This window comes from Sciurus carolinensis, chromosome 5 (genome assembly GCF_902686445.1).
Source record: "Sciurus carolinensis chromosome 5, mSciCar1.2, whole genome shotgun sequence".
Lineage (NCBI taxonomy): Eukaryota > Metazoa > Chordata > Mammalia > Rodentia > Sciuridae > Sciurus > Sciurus carolinensis.
The window spans coordinates 59,556,469-59,577,416 of record NC_062217.1 but is presented as its reverse complement, the minus strand read 5'-3'; positions in this window follow the sequence as shown (position 1 = coordinate 59,577,416).

The window sequence follows — 20,948 nt, the reverse complement described above, 5'->3', positions numbered from 1 at the left end:
TGGCAAGTTCAAAGTCAGCTTCAGCAATTTAACAAGGCTTTTAGTAATTTAGTGAGACTCTGCCTCAAAATAAAAAATTAGAAGGACTGGAGATGTAGCTCAGTGGTTGAGCTCTCCTGGATTCAATCCTTGGTACCAAAAAAAAAAAAAAAAAAAAAGAAAAGAAAAATCTCAAATCAACAGCCTAACTTTATACCACAAGAAAGAAGAAAAAATAAAATATAAAATTAGGGGAAGACAATAATAAAGATTAGAGCATAAATAAATGAAGTATAGTATAAAATTGTTCAAAAAGTCAACTAAAATCAGAGTTGTTTTTAAAAGTAAAAAAAAAATTAGCTTTTTAACTTGTTAGGAAAAAAGTAATGATCAAATAATAAAAATCAAAAATGAAAGAAACATTACAGCTGATGCAGTGACATGAAAAGCAACCAAATACACTACCATTATGCATCTATAATATGGAAAGCCCAAAAGAAATAGATTCTTTTCTAGAAACATAAAATATATCAAGATTAAGTCATAAATACAAGTAAAATCTAAGAAGACTCATAAATTATAAGGTGATTGAATCAATCACTAATAAAAAACTTCTTAACAAAGAAAAGTTTCAGACCAGATTCCTTATGGAAGAATCTTTAAAAACATGTTTATAGCAGCTCAATTCACAATAACTAGATTGTGGAACCACCCTAGATATCCTTCAACAGATGAATGGATAAAGAAATTGTGGTATATATGCACAATGGAATATTACTCATCCATAAAGAATAATAATATTATGGCATTTGCAGATAAATGGATGGAACTGGAGAATATCATGCTAAGTGAAATAAGCCAATCCCCAAAAAACAAAGGCTGAATGTTTTCCCCGATAAGTGAATGATGATATATAATGGGAGTGGGGGAGTGGGGAGTAAGAGAAGAATGGAGGAACTTTAGATTACATAGAGGGAAATGAGAGGGAGGAGGGGGCGGGGTATGAAAGATGGTGGAATGAGACAGGCATCATTACCTGATGTATATGTATGATCACATGAATGGTATGAGTCTACATTGTGTACGACCATAGAAACAAAAAGATATACCCCATTTGTAAAAACAAAAATGTAAAAAATTATTAACATTAATCCTTCTCGAACTTCACCAAAATATTGAAAAGGAGGAAGCATTTCTAAATTTGTTTTATGTGGCCACCCTTACCCTGACACCAATGCTAAGTGAAAAAAACAAAAAAGAAATCTAAACTACAGACCAATATCCTTAATGAAAAATTAATGCAAAAATTCTTAACAAAATAGCAAACTGAACTTAAAAACACATGGAAAAGATTACACATCATGGGCATATGAAATTTTTGATTGAGATGCAAGGATATCTAACATTTGAAGATGAAATAGTGTAATATACCATATTAACAGAATGAAAGACCAAAACCACATGATCATCTCAGTTGATTCAGAAAAAAGTTTACAAAACTCAAAGCTGTTCATGATTATAAAACAAAAAACCCTTCCATAAAATTTATGTAAGTTATGCTACTTAACAAAGATCATACATGAAAAGCCCAAAGCTAACATTACATTCAACAATGAAAAAAATAGTGTTTTGTGTATAAATATGAACAAAGTAATGATACTACTTCTCCCATTTCTATTCAACATAGTGTAGTATAGTGTAGCAAAAGTAATTAGTTATTAACAACAAATAAGTCAGTAAAATAAGGAAGAAGGTGTAACATTATCTCTGCAGATTACATTATTTGTACAAATCCCTAAAAACTTCACAAAAATATTAGATTTTAGTAATTCAGCAATATTCTAGGATAAATTAACTAATAATATCTGAAAAGGAAATTAAGAAAATTTGCTTATAGTAATATCTAAAACAATAGAACACTTAGAAATAAAGTTAACTGATTTGACAAAATATTTGCACAGTGATACTATAAAACATGGCTGAGAGGAATTAAAGAAGACTGAAATAATTGGAATGACATTCAGTTTTCATAGACTGAAAGACTTAACATTGTTAAAATGTCCATAAGATTCATTTACAGATTCAATGACATCTGTATTAAAATTCCACTAACATAGTTTTTGAAAATGGAAAAATACATCCTAAAATTTATATGCAGTGTCAAAGGATCCTAAATAATAAACAAATATTATCAATAAAGATACATGAAACTTGAGATCTCAGACTTCCTGATTTAAAAATATAGACACTAATCTTCTTTTGCATTAGGGATGAATTGCAAGATCTCCAGTGGATGTTTGACACCATGGACATTTCCAAACCCCACATATTCTGTGTGCTTACCATAAAATTGCATATATAATAATGTTTAACTTATAAATTAGCATCATAAGAAATTGAGAATAATAATAAAATGTTGAAATAAAAGTTATATGACAGTGCTTTCTCTTAATTGCCTCAGGTAGACAATTGGTAGTCAAATGGATGATTCATGTCCTCCCTTGGATAAAGCAGAATGGCATGAGATTTTATCATGCTACCCAGTTAACTATTCAGAACTTATGACTGTTTTATTTCTGAAATTTTTCATTTACATTTTCAAACCGCAGTTGACCTTTGAGAACAATTCATGAAAACTGAAATCCAGAAAAGAAGAACTACTGCACAATGTTAGAAAAATTAAAGCAGAGCTATTCTGTCATAGAGACAGACATGCACCAATAGGAGGTATTATAGAGCCCCCCCAAATAAATCCTCATGTATATAGTTAAATGTTCTTCAACCAAGTGCCAAAAATACTCAAAGGAGAAGGGATAACCTCATCAACAGATTTTCTTGGGAATATTTAATATCTACATGCAAAAAACCTTTGCCTTTTACCATACACATAAATTAACTCAACATGGTTGAGATCTCTAATGAAAGACCTATAACTATAAAACTTCTAGAAGAAAACAGTGTGAAATCATGACATTGAATTAAACAATGCTTTCTTGAATATGACACAAAAACCAACAAAAACCAGAGACAACAACATCAAAATTAAATCAATGGGACTTGAAATTTTAAATACTCTTATGCAGTTAATAGTGAAAACGCAACCTATAGAATGAGAGAAAATATTTGTAAGTCACATATTTGTTGTGGGACTATTATCTAGAATATGTAAAGAACTATAATTCAACAACAAATATCCTGATTTTAAAAAAAAATATTCAAGGGACTTAAGTAGACATTTCTCCAAAGAAATACACAAATGCCAAATAGATTTATGAAAAGATGCATGACATTACCAATCATCAAAGGAATGAAAATCAAAACCAGAAGGACATATCTCTTAGAATGGCCATTATAAAAGAAAAATAAGCAAAACAGGAAGTAGTCACTGTAGGCAAGGATGTTGGAATCCTGGTGTATTCCTGTTTTGAATATAAAAGCATGTGGCCACTATGGAAAACAGTATGGCAGTTCCTCAAAACTTATCATAGAATTACAGTATGATCCAACAATCCCACTGCTAAGTTGTGTTAATTTTTCATTGCTGTGACTAAAATACATGACACGGACAACTGAGAGGAGGAAAAGACATTTTGGGCTCATGATTTCAGAGTTCTCAGCCTATTGTCAGCCTACTCCATTGTTCTGGTCCTGAGGTGAGGCGGAACATCATGGTGGAAGGTGCTCACCTCATTGCAGCCAGGAAGCACAGAGAGCCAAGAAACCAGGAACAAGATATATAGTCCTCAAGGGTATGCCCCCAATGACCTATTTTCTCTAACCATTCCCCACTTGCCTACAGCTATAAACCAGTAATACATTAAAATTATTATCCATCCAAAGGATTAATCCACTGATTAGATTACATCTCTAATAACTTACCTCTGAACATTCCTGAATTATCTAAGTGAACATTTTAGGGGGATCCTTCCCATAAGAATTGAAAAACAAAATCTCTAAAACTTGTTTGTACACCCATATTCATTGTAACACTATTTACAATGACCAAGAGGGGGAAACAATCTGAATACTGATTGATGGATAAATGGAAAAAGAAAATGTGGTATATGCATACGATGAAATATTATTCAGCCTAAGTTACTCCTGTCATATTCCACAATGTGAATGAACCTTGAAGTATTGTGTTAGGTGATATAAGCCAGACACAAAAAAAATGAAGAGTGTATGACTGCTCTTATATAATTTTCAAAATAGTCACATTTTTAGATGCAGATAATATAGACTGTACATTCAGGCACTGGGAGTAGGGAGGGGCGTTGTTCTGTGGATAGGCAGCTTCAGTTTTGCAAGATAAATAATGCTAGGCACCTGTGGAACAACATTGTTCATAGATATAACATAATTGTTCTGTTCACTTAAAATGGTTAAGGGAAATTTTATGTATTTGTTTTTTACTACACTAAAAACAATAAAAATGAAAAAATAAGTTGTTTTTGTTTCTCAACGTATATCTCATGAATGTAGATTGATATTTTAGAAATTTAAAATAGACAGGAGAATGTAGGTGTTTCTGTCAGAGAGTAATCAGGTGACATTTAATACTTGACTAATATTTTCTGCAATCTGGTTTTATTCACACTTTTGCTGGTATAAACATTTTTTTAATGCATTCTTGCTAGTTTGGAAAGACTCACATTTATCATGATAACAGTGCTGGTATTTTGTTTTAGTCAGCACCCCATCCTTCTAACAAAACACCCAAGATAACTAACTTAGAAAAAGTTTATTTTGGTTTATGAATTTGTAGTGTCCTATGCAAGATCAGGTGGACACATATCTGTGGATCTTCAATGCAGGTGGTGGATGACAAAGTGTATTGTGCCGGGCACTCCTCATCTGATGTTCAAGAAACAAAATAGAAAGAGGAGACTAGGGCTCCCACTATTCCCTTGAGGGCACACCCATGACCTAAGGACCTCCCATTAGACCCTACCGCCTAAGAGTTCTATGATATCCCAATAGCAGCACTGTGGGGAAAGCTTTAACACATGGGCTTTTGGGAACATTGAACTTCTAAACTATAGCAAATACTAAAAAAGAATCTATTGTAATAATGAGGAAATAATGATAATAATTTGCAAGTTTTTCAAATGCTATTAAACTAACCCTTACTAGTTTGTATACATATGGTCAAGCACATAAACAGGATTTGACATATACAGAACCTTGAAATATGTTCTTAATGCCTCTTTTTTTCCCTTGGATGATCCATCAAATAAGTGACAAAAATCCTAGTAGCTCCTTCTTTATGAACAATTCCACAATGTCTCCATTCCCAGTACCACTGCCCATAACCTCTCTCTTTGATACAACTGTTGTTTGATATAATTATATTCTAATTGCTTTCCCTGCTATAATCTATTTCCATCCAATAACCACTGTAATCCTTTCAAAATGTAGGTCAGATCAAAATCATTCTTTTTTCATAATTCTATTTTTTGTCTTCTCATTTTATTTAATGACTCAGAAATTTCTTTCATTGAAATTCTTACTATCCCCTTTCAATCCCTATCACAGGAAAATTTTCTTGACTTAATTTTCTGCATCCACTCCATTCTCACTGGGCTCCTTAGTACAATTTGAATCTTCCAGACAGACACCCATCCTTAGGGAAATTGTACCACTTTGATTCTCTACTTGGACTACTTTTCTCTGGAAATCAGCATTACATGTTCCTTTAACTTTCTCAAGTTTGGTCTAAATGTCACCTCTCCATGACATAGCTACTCTATAATTGAGACCACACCTCTATAGTCTTTACCCTATGTTCATCACCTTTTTACTTGATATTATTTATAACATTTAAAATAATACATCATTTCATATGTATAATATTTCCTATCTATCCTTAATGTTTGAAATGTAAGTTTCATGCAACACATGGCATTTGTTCACCCCACCATTAATGTATATCATATATACTTCATTACACATTGTATTTTAGTGAAAATTCATGAAAAGAACTTTGAAAATGCTTTCAAGATTTACCCTAGAAGTGATTTTTGTATGAAATTATCTAAACTGAGATATAATCCATAGTAGATGGTTGCTTTGAATATGTTATTTTCTTACATGAAATTTAAAGCAGCCCCACAGATCATTAAATATTCACAAAGAACTCAAACACAAGTCTCTAGTGACATCTTACTGTGCAGAAATCTCTCTAAAAGAATCCCTTTGAAAATAAAACTCTCTTGTTCCACTTAAATTTAGCATTTGTAGTAACTTGTCAAATTTATAGATAAAATTGAAGAATGACAAGAGTTTATCGGTCAATATTTGGTAATTTTAAAAACCTAATCACTGTCAAAATGTGTTGCTTATACTTATTTCATGGTTTATATGAAAAATATATAAATGCAAATATTCATATAATAAATTGTATTTTTCAAAATAGAAATAATAACCTTCAGAAAGACATAATTGGCATCATATTCTCAAAATTTAATAAATGTTAATGGTTTTGTTCAATAAAAAATATTTACTTAAATTAAGCTTTAAAAATACATATTATCTATTAACAATAAATTTAGGAAAATTATTGTTAAATCACATACCATTATGACCAGTTACCACTTAATATTTGGATATAGCTTCTAATTGAATACATGACTTGATTACTACTGGTCATTCCTTAGATGTATTTATCATAAACTCTTCAGTCATGCGCACTTGCTTATTTTGCACAGAGTTGATACTGTTACTATATTGTGGTATCTCCAGATGGCTAGTACATTAGTGGGAGATTGGGAAAACTTGTAAAATCAATTACAATTTCAGGTTAAATTACACTTTGAAACCAAATCATTAATATGTTGAGTATACATCTGGTTACAATTCCTTGAGTTATGTAGGAATATGTCTATCTTATTGTAACTGAAGGAGCTCTTAACGTTTTGGAACTGTTAAGTATCCTCTGAATTAAGACCATATGTGAACATTAGGCTTATCCCCAAAGAATCAATCTAGAGCAACTGAAACAGATTCCATCTTTGACTTGGCCTCCTCATAAAAACCTCTGAGAATTTTGTGGTTACATGAGTTTGTTAAGTAGACTTTTCTATTTTTTTTAAATAAATGTTTTTGAAATTTAATACTTAAAAATTTTCAGATAAAAGATTCATTTTATTTGAAATTAAATTTATCATATTAAAGCAACTAACTTATAATTAATTACCTTTCAAATGTTTTGTGAAAATATAGTAGTTCTTTGGGAATATCTAGACTATAACATCCAGTAACACTGGATTATTGAAATATTTGTTATTAAAATTAAATACATTTACCTAATAATTTAATGTCTAAAGATTATATTATTATTTGTACTTTTTAAGCTCATTAATAATATTTTGTGTAACAAGATTAGCTAATGGAATTTGCTTCCTAAAGGTAAACAATTCCATTAGTGTTATTGGTAAATTCTTAAAAATAAATATTCAAAAAAATATAAAAATATTCATTATCTTCAGAATCCTGCTGACATATAATTACTCCAGCTATCATGTTTCTATATTCTAGTTCTTCTGAAATAAAGTATTTTACTCTGAATATGAGTTCATGATATTGAAAATTTTGATGATTTCTAACACTTTAGAGGAAAGGTAAAATATTATGAAACCCTAAATCCAGAAGAAACTTCAAGAGATTTGAGAAAAATGCAATCAATGACCTTCTTAGAACATTTGTTTTATGTTTTGTAGTATTTTTTTCATAGAGATTATATAACATTAGCATATAATTAATTTGTTATTTCATTATATTTTTATTTGATGCATAAAAATTATACAGGTCTATGGACCTCCTGATATTTTGATAGATGTATGTGCTGGGCAATGTTCAAATAGGATAAGCATATCTATCTCCTCAAATATTTATTCATTCTTTTTTTTCTAATATGAGCATCCTTCTACTGAATTAAGGAATGAACACTGTTCTATAATATTAGGGATTTTGGGCCACAATAAGCTGTTTGCTCAGATCTTAAATTTCCTTAAGACAGTTTTATTTATAATCATATTTGTTTCCCCAGTGACCCCTGTGTGATATATAAAAATATGATTATGCTTTAAAGTGCTTCTCTTTTAAGAAGTTTGTACAAGTAAAATCTTTGACTATCAGGTATATCTTGATGGGCTCCATGAAACAGAGCATTACTGACAGACAAAAGGATAAATATTTGAAACATACACCATAATGATGGCACGAGTGATATGATCCTATAATATACACAATTAGAAAAATGAGTAATTTTACTTATCCTTTTTTTTGATGAAAACATTCAAGTCCTTTCTAATAGCATTTAAAATATATAATATATTATTATCTAAGGTCTACTATGCAATAGAATACCAGAGCTAATATCTATATTTGTAAGTAGATTTTAATTCTTAGGTTTTATTTAGACTATGATAAATACTGATACATGTAGGTCAAAAAAATAGCTTTTTGGTGTCCTCACTAATTTTTAAGAAGTTAGAGTGTACCTAGAACCAAAAGTTTAAAAAATATTGCAGAAGGTCATGCTTTGCATTTCTAAGTGAAAAAATAGTTTTTAAAAAATATCAGAAAGTGAAACTTAAGAATGAGTAAAAATATATTATATTTATTTAAGAAATGTATATAGTACACAGATAGATATACAGTATATATGTTGTTTTAAAATTTCATGCACACTAGGGAAAACCGATCATCAGACTTATCTAAAATGATGTGTTGTGGGAGATGATAATGAAAAAAGAAGAGATTTATTAACCCTACTCCAGATTAAAGTCTAGGTTCCAGAAGATGATGTGAAGTGTGCTTACTGAGTATCACCTTAATGTTTATTGAAAAAAACAGCCACTTCTTGGTCACTTTTTCCCTGTTTTATTACAATAAAATCTTATTTGGGTTTGTTTTTGAATATAAGCTTCTGTGACAATGTAACTACCATTCCTGATTGTCAGAGTCATGTAAACTTACTGTGGTCTCCTCATCCTAACCCTCCCATTCTCTCTAGTATATGAGCACATCCTTGGATTACAAATATCTCCCTTTGGGTGAGAAGCAAAGGGAAATTTACTTCCTCTACCAAACCAAGGAATCTTTCAAAAATTGTCAAGCATTTGCTGCTTGTTTGTTTCTTTCCCCACACACTCCAAGCTTCCTTTTATAATTTACTTCAGGGCTGCTGTAGTACATAACCCCTGGGCAATGATGCTATCTCTTAAACTTCTAGAAAAGAAAAGCTTGAGATATTTCTCTGTTCTTGAATCTCAAATCCAGTGGTTTTGTACACAAAGGGAGAACATATTGAGTTGACCTCTCTCAATAAATCAGTAGCTTCTAAGCTTGGATTTCAACAATTTCCCCTTTCCTTTATTTTGCCCAAGAAAACATTTTCTAGACTCTAGTTGGGAAAGACTGACATAGCATCTGTGAATCATTATACCAATAGAAATCACTGTATTCTTTACTAGATTTATTGTAAAATAAAAAGTAGGTAAATAAAAGTAAAAGGCTGAGGCAGGAGGATCACAAGTTCAAAGTGAGCTTCAACATTTTTTTAGCAAGGCCCTAAGCAATTTAGTTTCAAATTAAATAATAAAAAAAGTTCCTAAATAAACCTCTGTCTATGCCTTTAAATAAATAAATAAATAATAAATAAATAAAGAAAGAAAGAACTGGGGGTGTGACTCAGTGGTTAACCAGTCCTGGGTTCAATTTCCATTATAAATAAACAAATGAATATAATAAAGTAAAATAGACAAATAGAAATGTTAGTTTCACCTAAGTATGCCCTTGAAAAAGCAGGAAAATTTATTAATTATGTTGAAATTTAATATTTGAGAAGACATTATTTTAATATTTTCTGTGATAACACTAGAAGTATTCACAAAAGCTTTCAGTGGAACAATATCCAACCCCATGGTTAATTTTAGGAAAACACTTGGGCAGGGGTGATCCAAGATGGCGGCCTAGAGGGAGACTGCACCTCCAGTCGCTCCACAACCCAGGAGTTAAGAAGGGGAGGCATTGAGAGACTCGGACTGAAGTGGAGCCACGGGTGAGTCTGCCCACTGGGTAAAGCTCGGCCCGGGTGGCAGGCCCAGATAGAGGTGGCTTATCGGAGCCGGGCAGGGCAGCTAGAGTCATCCACAGGCAGTCCTGCGCACTCCGGCGGTGGGCCCCGCCCACACAGCCAGCTTCTCCAGGTTCTCGGAACGGAACTGGCCCGCTAGTGAGAGCCTGTCTGAACAGAGCAGGCTCCGAGTCCCGGAGCCCCTGCAGTGCAGTGTACTCCTGCAAAGAACCAGCGGAGAGCCTCGATCTGCAATTAGCCTCAGGGATAAGGGCAGGGCAGCCGGAGACCTCTTCAGGCGGCTCTGCCCACTCCGGCTGCGGGCTCTCTTCACGGGGCGATCCAAGATGGCGGCCTAGAGGGAGACTGCACCCCCAGTCGCTCCAGAACCCAGGAGTTAAGAAGGGGAGGCATTGAGAGACTCGGACTGAAGTGGAGCCACGGGTGAGTCTGCCCACTGGGTAAAGCTCGGCCCGGGTGGCAGGCCCAGATAGAGGTGGCTTATCGGAGCTGGGCAGGGCAGCTAGAGTCATCCACAGGCAGTCCTGCGCACTCCGGCGGTGGGCCCCGCCCACACAGCCAGCTTCTCCAGGTTCTCGGAACGGAACTGGCCCGCTAGTGAGAGCCTGTCTGAACAGAGCAGGATCCGAGTCCCGGAGCCGCTGAAGTGCAGTGTACTCCTGCAAAGAACCAGCGGAGAGCCTCGATCTGCAATCAGCCTCAGGGATAAGGGCAGGGCAGCCGGAGACCTCTTCAGGCGGCTCTGCCCACTCCGGCTGCGGGCTCTCTTCACGGGGCGATCCAAGATGGCGGCCTAGAGGGAGACTGCACCCCCGATCGCTCCACAACCCAGGAGTTAAGAAGGGGAGGCATTGAGAGACTCGGACTGAAGTGGAGCCACGGGTGAGTCTGCCCACTGGGTAAAGCTCAGCCCGGGTGGCAGGCCCAGATAGAGGTGGCTTAGCAGAACCGGGCAGGGCAGCTTGAGTCTTCCCAAGGTAGTCTTCCACACTCCGGCAATGGGCTCTTCCCACACGGCCAGCTGCACGGTGCAGGCCCACAGTGAGAGCATTTCCGCACAGAGCCAGTTCCAAATCGTGGAACCAGTAGGGGGCTAGGGGCAGTATTCTTCGAATGAGCTGCTTTATCAGATCCCTCCAAGACAGCAGGCTACTGAAGGCTGGGAGGTGATACACTGGAAATCTACTGGGACACTATAAGCCAATAGTGGAAAACTGCAATATCTCAGGGTCCCACTGACAACTGACCATTATGAGAAAACAAGGGAAGAAAATGTCCCAAACAAACCTAGATACTACATCAATAAAACCCAATGACAGCACAGCAGAAGAAATGTCAGAAAGGGAGTTCAGAATGTACGTAATTAAAACGATCAGGGAAGCTAATGAGGAGATGAAAGAGCAAATACAGGCATTGAAGGAGGAGATGAAAGAGCAAATGCAGGCATTAAATGATCGCACCAATCAACAGTTAAAAGACCAAATACGGGAAGCAAGAGATCATTTCAATAAAGAGTTAGAGATACTGAAAAAAAACCAAACTGAAATCCTTGAAATGAAAGAAACAATAAACCAAGTTAAAAACTCCATAGAAAGCATAACCAATAGGATAGAACACCTGGAAGACAGAACCTCAGACATTGAAGACAAAATATTTAACCTTGAAAACAAAGTTGAACAAACAGAGAAGATGGTAAGAAATCATGAACAGAATCTCCAAGAACTATGGGATATCATGAAAAGGCCAAATTTGAGAATTATTGGGATTGAGGAAGGCTTAGAGAAACAAACCAAAGGAATGAACAATCTATTCAATGAAATAATAACAGAAAATTTCCCAAATCTGAAGAACGAAATGGAAAACCAAGTACAAGAGGCTTAGAGAACTCCAAACATACAAAATTACAACAGACCCACACCAAGGCACATTATTATGAAAATACCTAACATACAAAATAAAGACAGAATTTTAAAGGCCGCGAGAGAAAAGAATCAAATTACATTCAGAGGGAAACCAATAAGAATATCAGCAGATTTTTCAATCCAGACCCTAAAAGCTAGAAGGGCCTGGAACAACATATACCAAGCCCTGAAAGAAAATGGATGCCAACCAAGAATCTTATACCCAGCAAAACTTACCTTCAAATTTGACGATGAAATAAGATCCTTCCATGATAAACAAAAGCTAAAGGAATTTACAAAAAGAAAGCCAGCATTACAGAACATTCTCAGCAAAGTATTCCATGAGGAAGAGATGAAAAACAACGATGCAAATCAGCAACAGGAGGCGCTAGCCTAAAGGAATAGCCAAATAAAGGAGAAACCAAATCATGTCAAAAACAAATATGAGTCAATTGACTGGGAATACAAATCATATCACAATAATAACCCTGAATGTTAATGGCCTGAATTCATCAATCAAAAGACACAGACTGGCAGATTGGATTAAAAAGAAAAATCCAACAATATGCTGCCTGCAAGAGACTCATCTCATAGAAAGAGACACCCATAGACTAAAGGTGAAAGAATGGGGACAAACATACCATGCACACGGACACAGCAAAAAAGCTGGAGTATCCATCCTCATCTCAGATAATGTGGACTTCAAACCAAAACTAGTCAGAAGGGATAAAGAAGGACATTACATGCTGCTTAAGGGAAGCATAAATCAGCAAGACATAACAATCATAAATATCTATGCCCCGAACATAGGCTCATCCACGTACGTCAAACAAATCCTTCTCAATTCCAGAAATCAAATAGACCACAACACAATAATACTAGGCGATTTTAACACACCTCTCTCACCACTGGATAGATCGTCCAAACAAAAATTGAATAAAGAAACTATAGATCTCAACAACACAATCAGCAATTTAGACTTAACGGACATATATAGAATATACCATCCAACACAGAATGAATACACTTTCTTCTCAGCAGCACATGGATCCTTCTCTAAAATAGACCATATTTTATGCCACAAAGCTACTGTTAGTAAATACAGGAAGATAGAGATACTACCTTGTACTCTATCAGATCATAATGGATTGAAATTAGAAATAAATGACAGAATAAAAAACAGAAACTTCTCCAATACCTGGAGACTAAATAATACACTATTATATGATGAATGGATAACAGAAGACATCAGGAGGGAAATAAAAAAATTCTTAGAAGTAAACGAGAACAAAGACACATCATATCAAAATCTCTGGGACACTATGAAAGCAGTACTTAGAGGAAGATTTATTTCATGGGGTGCATTCAAAAAAAGAAGTAGAAATCAACAAATAAACGACTTAACACTACAGCTCAAAGCACTAGAAAAAGAAGAGCAGACCAATACCAAAAGTAGTAGAAGACAGGAAATAGTTAAAATCAGAGCCGAAATCAACGAAATCGAAACAAAAGAAACAATCGGAAAAATTAACAAAATAAATAGTTGGTTCTTTGAAAAGATAAATAAAATTGATAAACCCTTAGCCACACTAACAAAGAGAAAGAGGGAGAAAACTCAAATTACTAAAATTCGGAATGAACAAGGAAACATCACAACAACACGAGTGAAATACAAAACATAATTAGAAGCTATTTCGAAAATCTATACTCCAACAAAACAGAAAACCTTGAAGACATCAACAAATTTCTAGAGACATATGAACTACCTAAACTGAACGAGGAGGACATACACAACTTAAATAAACCAATTTCAAGCAATGAAATAGAAGAGGTCATCAAAAGCCTACCAACAAAGAAAAGTCCAGGACCAGATGGGTTCTCAGCCGAGTTCTACAAAACCTTTAAAGAAGAGCTCATTCCAATACTCCTCAAACTATTCCATGAAATAGAAGAGGAGGGAACCCTACCAAACTCGTTCTATGAAGCCAATATCACCCTGATACCTAAACCAGACAGAGACACATCAAGGAAAGAAAATTTCAGACCAATATCCTTAATGAACATCGATGCAAAAATTCTCAACAAAATTTTAGCAAATCGCATACAAATATATATTAAAAAGATAGTGCACCACGATCAAGTGGGTTTTATCCCAGGGATGCAAGGTTGGTTCAACATTCGGAAATCAATAAATGTCATTCACCATATCAACGGACTTAAAGTTAAGAATCACATAATTATTTCAATAGATGCAGAAAAAGCATTTGATAAAATACAGCATCCCTTCATGCTCAAAACACTAGAAAAAATTGGGGTAGTGGGAACATTCCTAAACATTATAAAGGCCATCTACGCTAAGCCCATTGCTAATATCATTCTAAATGGTGAAAAACTGAAAGCGTTCCCCCTAAAAACTGGAACAAGGCAGGGATGCCCTCTTTCACCGCTTCTATTCAACATCGTCCTTGAGACTCTAGCCAGAGCAATCAGACAAACCAAAGAAATTAAAGGGATACGAATAGGAAAAGAAGAACTCAAACTATCCCTGTTCGCTGATGACATGATTATATATTTAGAGGAACCTGGAAATTCCACCAGAAAACTTTTAGAACTCATAAGTGAATTCAGTAAAGTAGCAGGTTACAAGATCAATGCTCATAAATCCAATGCATTTTTATACATAAGTGATGAATCTTCAGAAAGAGAAATTAGGAAAACTACCCCATTCACAATAGCATCGAAAAAAATAAAATACTTGGGAATCAATCTCACAAAAGAGGTGAAAGACCTCTACAATGAGAACTACAGAACACTAAAGAAAGAAATTCAAGAAAACCTTAGAAGATGGAAAGATCTCCCATGTTCCTGGATAGGCAGAATTAATATCGTCAAAATGGCTATACTACCTAAAGTTCTATACAGATTCAATGCAATTCCAATTAAAATCCCAATGATGTACCTCGCAGAAATAGAGCAAGCAATTATGAAATTCATCTGGAAGAATAAAAAACCTAGAATAGCTAAAGCAATTCTCAGTAGCAAGAGCGAAGCAGGGGGTATTGCAATACCAGATCTTCAACTCTACTACAAAGCAATAGTAACAAAAACGGCATGGTATTGGTACCAAAATAGACAGGTAGATCAATGGTACAGAATAGAGGACATGGACACAAACCCAAATAAATACAATTTTCTCATACTAGACAAAGGTTCCAACAATATGCAATGGAGAAAAGATAGCCTCTTCAACAAATGGTGCTGGGAAAACTGGAAAACTATATGCAATAGAATGAAACTAAACCCCTATCTCTCACCCTACACAAAACTCAACTCAAAATGGATCAAGGACCTCGGAATCAGACCAGAGACCCTGCATCTTATAGAAGAAAAAGTAGGTCCAAATCTTCAACTTGTTGGCTCAGGATCAGATTTCCTTAACAGGAATCCCATAGCACAAGAAATAAAAGCAAGAATAAACAACTGGGATAGATTCAAACTAAAAAGCTTTCTGTCAGCAAAGGAAACTATCAGAAATGTGAAGAGAGAGCCTACAGAGTGGGAGAATATCTTTGCCAACCATACCTCAGATAGAGCGCTAATTTCCAGAATCTATAAAGAACTCAAAAAACTCTACACGAAGAATACAAATAATCCAATCAACAAATGGGCTAAGGAAATGAACAGACACTTCACAGAAGAAGATGTACAAGTAATCAACAGATATATGAAAAAATGTTCAACATCCCTAGTAATAAGGGAAATGCAAATCAAAACCACCCTAAGATTTCATCTCACCCCAATTAGAATGGCGATTATCAAGAATACAAGCAACAATAGGTGTTGGCGAGGATGTGGTGAAAAAGGAACACTCATACATTGCTGGTGGGGTTGCAAATTAGTGCAACCACTCTGGAAAGCAGTGTGGAGATTCCTCAGGAAGCTTGGAATGGAAACACCATTTGACCCAGCTATCCCACTCCTTGGCCTATACCCAAAGGACTTAAAATCAGCATACTACAGAGATACAGCCACATCAATGTTCATTGCTGCTCAATTCACCATAGCCAGATTGTGGAACCAACCTAGATGCCCTTCAGTTGATGAATGGATAAAGAAACTGTGGCATATTTATACAATGGAATATTACTCCGCAATGAAGAATGATAAAATTATGGCATTTGTAGGCAAATGGTCGAAATTGGAGAATATCATGCTAAGTGAGATAAGCCAATCTCAAAAAACTAAAGGACGAATGATCTCGCTGATAAGCGGATGAGGACATATAATGGGGGGTGGGACGGGCTAGCATTAGGTTTAGGGTTAGGTTTAGAGTTAGGCTAAGGAGAGCAGTAAGAATGAAGGAAAGAAGGACTGTGTAGAGGGAAAAGAGGGGTGGGAGGGGTGGGAGGGGTGGGAGGGGTGGGGGGGAGGGGAAAAATATAATAAACATCATTACCCTATGTAAACGTAAAAAAAAATAAATAAATAAAAAAAAAAAAAAGAAAACACTTGGGCAATTGTTTCAATTGCAAGTTGAACTGTTTCAGTTATAAGAATTAGAAAAAGAAAAATTTTCCTCAATTAAAGATAAGCAGAGGGATTTTACTTTAGTATATATAGGTTGTCATGAGCCATCTAAGTCCAGGAACTGGAAATAAATGAAAAAATTGTCATACATTCTTAGAATGTTTATATAGGAAATATCAGTGGGGAAAATTAAGTACATTCATTTTTTGTGTCAAGTTCAATTTCTTATTCTTGTTTAAGAATATATTATGTTTTGTGAAATGTTATGATGAAATTTTAAGATTTGGGATGACTTTATTTACTGATGTTACAAGATTCCTTTATATAAATTTTATTTCTATGTTTGCAACTTACAGAAGCATCATGTAATATTTTAAAGTTTCACTACATTGAGGAGATAAAAATACCTGGATTATAATTTACAATTTTTTAGAATAATAGAATCTCCTTATACTCTTAGTTTCTTTTTTGTCCATAACAACCTATTCTTCTCAACCTTTTCCACAAAAATTACCAAACACACATATGTCATTATTACTGTCAGAAAAATAAGTTTAATAAATCCAGAATGAAACCTCACTAATTGTTCGATATCGTATTAATGATCCCCTATTAAGTACAAAATTTAGTACTTTATATCAAGGGTCTGTGGATCTAAAAATGATATTCAATTTATTTTAATAAAGGATTTAATTTTAATTACTAACTTGTAAAGAGAGCTATATTAAAATACAATTTTTAATACTAAGACTTCTCATAGATAATTAGGATATTTGTCATTATGTAAGTCATGTGAGAAACCATTATTTTATAATATTTTGTGGGGCAAACAATAGAATGATAGAAAACATAGTTCTCTTATTTATATGTCAACTGTTATAGAATAAAGCATGCATTCAGACATTATCAGAAATCATACATGTATGGGTCAATTAGTTCCTAACTCATTTCTGATTGCTAGATACTAAGAAGAGGTATGGTTGAAACAAAGGCATGGCAAAGTTACTCATCGCTTTTGAGTGTTTTATTGGTCTCACAGGACTTCAGACCTGTTACTCCAAGAGAGCAATTGAGGCAATGTCAGTAGAAAGTCACTCTTAGCACATGGGGAGAGCCACTGGAAGTATATAGAAAAACACTTTCAGAATTGGTTTGTATATGTTTTCCTGACAAGTCTTTTGAAAAACCTAAATCCAATTAGGGCAACTTGATCTTATCAACTGCAGTGTAACTACAAAAAGTGTTTGTCTAATCAATTTTATTGTAACCTTGCTTTCTGAAGTACTGGATTAATAGAAGGATGGCATTTTCAGTGGGAGTTGCAACAAGAGAGGGTCTTAAAGAATTGAGGTGCGTCAATGGATCCTTAGCACTTTCTAAAACATGCTCAGTCTGATAAAGTGATAGCAAGATTCCAATTCCCCTTGGGAAAATAAAAAGTATAGTTTTAGGCAATTATTCTTCATTACTTTGTTACTTAATAACCAAAGACTTTTCTGACATTGATTTGACTATTCAGTAAAGATGTAATTATGTTATGACCAAAAATATTAGTTTACCTTACACCTACTAATATTTCTATTTCCCTTTGTTATTTTCTTCTTTCTCTTTCTTTTCTTGTTTCCTCATCCATTTTGATGGAAGTTCCCAATATTCCTTAAAAAACAGAATAGGTTATTTGGTTTTTTCCTTTCCAGAGTAGCATTGTGCTTCAGGGCCTAGTGATATTTGATTCCCAGATTTCTTTGAATTCTGGGAAATCTTTGAAAACTGATACAGTTCAGTTGCATTGAGAATTCAGCCTCACAGCATAATCATATGTGAAAAGCAGGAGGTTACAAACCATTTAATTTGTATTTCATATGGATACACTCATACACATAAAATACTTATATTTTGAACTTTCAAAATGAATTTCACTTTTTTACAAAGTTATAAAGGAAATACTCTGAATATTGTTAAAAAAATAAAATTGCAAAGGTAAGGAAAAATAAAAGTAAATAAACTTCATATCCTGTCACCATCTTTTTCTCTGAGAAAGTCAAGCTATCTGCTTACTATGTATCTCACAGACTTTTCATTTTGTTTTAGTCATATAACATATATTAACACAGATACCTTGCATTTTTTTTATATTTGTATGGAATCATACCATATCCCATACAGTACTTTCTATACTATAATGCATAGCAGGCCATATGACTGATCAAGAGGGTCTCCCTGACAAAATAATTGTTGTTAATTCTATTGTGGTTTTTATTTTTATCAAAACTGTTTACACCTATGAACAAATAATAAGTATTCTAGATTTATTCTGTCCAAATATTTATTTTTGTCTAACATCATTCAGTCCCAGACTTCTGGAATGGGCCAAAACTCTGCCATATTGAAGCTTCAGAAATATGCATTTAAGTTATCCCAGTTCTCATATAGAGAGCTAAAAAGAAGCAAACCAAACCAACAATGATCAAGCATCACAGGACATTTAAAAAAGCTTCCTTCACTTGAAACAAATAGAAGTGTTCTTTTGTCTTCTTTTTTTAAATCAAGAGTGACATAAGTCTCCTCTTGTTCCAGGCTTGATGAAAATAAGAGAAATCAACAGCAAGGTCAGTGAAGCAAGTTGGATGCCACCACACCTTGCAGACACTGGTTTCTGCCTACTGATTCATTGCAAATTTCACTACATGATGTTATCTAGATAAACTTTTAAACAAGTTAGTTATAATAAGTCATTTTAAAATTTTGAATGTAATCAAATCTCATCCAGGTCTTATTTTCAGTATTTACTGAAAATAATCATGATTAATTATATTTTGTTAGATTGAATTAACATGTATCACTTTTAATATTCCCAACAGCTTTCATGGAATTGGTTTTGTGAGCAATCTTATAGATGATGATGCTAAAACAGAGAAGCTAAGGAGCATCAACAGGGCCACACAGCCAGAAAATATCCAAGTCTCTATTTGAACCAAGGCATTTTTTTTGCCTCTCTGAAGTCATAGATCTGGTGGTGATTAATGAGCAAAAAAGAGAATTTTAAATAGGCAAATTTACAGTAATGTGTTTTATTTTAAAACTTCTAAAATGTATTTAAGACAAACAAAATGATAAAATATTTCTAAAATACATTCAAGCTTATATTCTAATTGCAATCTTTTTTATGTTATACTGCCTGTAGCTTCCTAAATTATATTTTAGATGGAGTGTTTAAATGATATTTTCTTGAAGAAGGATTAATTTAAATTACAGACCTTACATTTTATCTAAATAATTGAATTGTTAATTAGTCAATATTTTCTAAATCATATCTCTAGCATTATAATTTTGAAAATATGTGGTTCATGATATAGGTTTACTTTTTTAAACTTTTCTCCCTTTACATTCTATTAAAGAAATTATAAAGCAGCATGAACTCTTAAATAACATTTGACAAAGATGACATCTAACACTGTCAGCAAATTAATTACAGAAGCAGTCTTGCTCTGGAGGAGTTTTCTGGATTTTCCAATGCTTAGTCTGTGTGAACATTATTGTACTCTCTAAACATCCTCAGAGTGATAAGACACATCCAAAAGGGAAAAAGAGCAATGAATAGTGAAAATAATAGGGATTCTTCCTGCATAGGAATGCTACACAAAATTCAGAAGCTCAAACAATTTGAATTTTAGGTAATAAATTGTAGTATATGAATATCCAAGCATTATATGAGGCACATCATTTAAAATATGCTAATTTTATGAATTTCAAAATCCATCAAAGTCTTTCCAGTTTTCCTTATTTAAATTTTATATGCATCTGATTATTTCTCCTAAGTTTTTGTTGCTAATGTAAGAAATGTTTTGTTTTTATTTTGAAAAATCCTACTATCCATTGCTGGTTCATAGGAAAGCAAATTATATTTGTATAACTCCCTACAATATTGTTATATTCACTTATTAGTTTAGAAAGATGTTCCCTAATTCTTTGGGAATTTTTACACAGAAAATCATATAACCTATGAACAGAGACAGTTGTATTTCTTCTTATCCAGTCTGTCTTATTGTATTTGCTAAGATCTACAGTGCTCTGTTGAATGTGTTTGGTGTGAAGGGAAACACTTGTACCCAATACTAAATGGAGAGCATCCAACATCTCAGTTTTAAATGTTGTTTATCTGTAGATCTTTCACTATCTGTAGATAGTCTTTGTCAAGACTGGAAAGTTCCCCATTATATTAAGCCTTTAAGAAAGGTTTAATCATGTATGATTGGTGAATTTTGTCATTTTCTTTCTGTATCTAACAATATGATCATAATATATTTTTCTTTTTTAGCTTGCTGATGTGATAGATTACATTAATAGAGCTATCGTTTAATCCATCCAATCCATTGTATTTGTTACAGCAGCTTAGGCTGACTAAAACATGAAATTTGAATATTCAGTTAGCATTTTTCCCG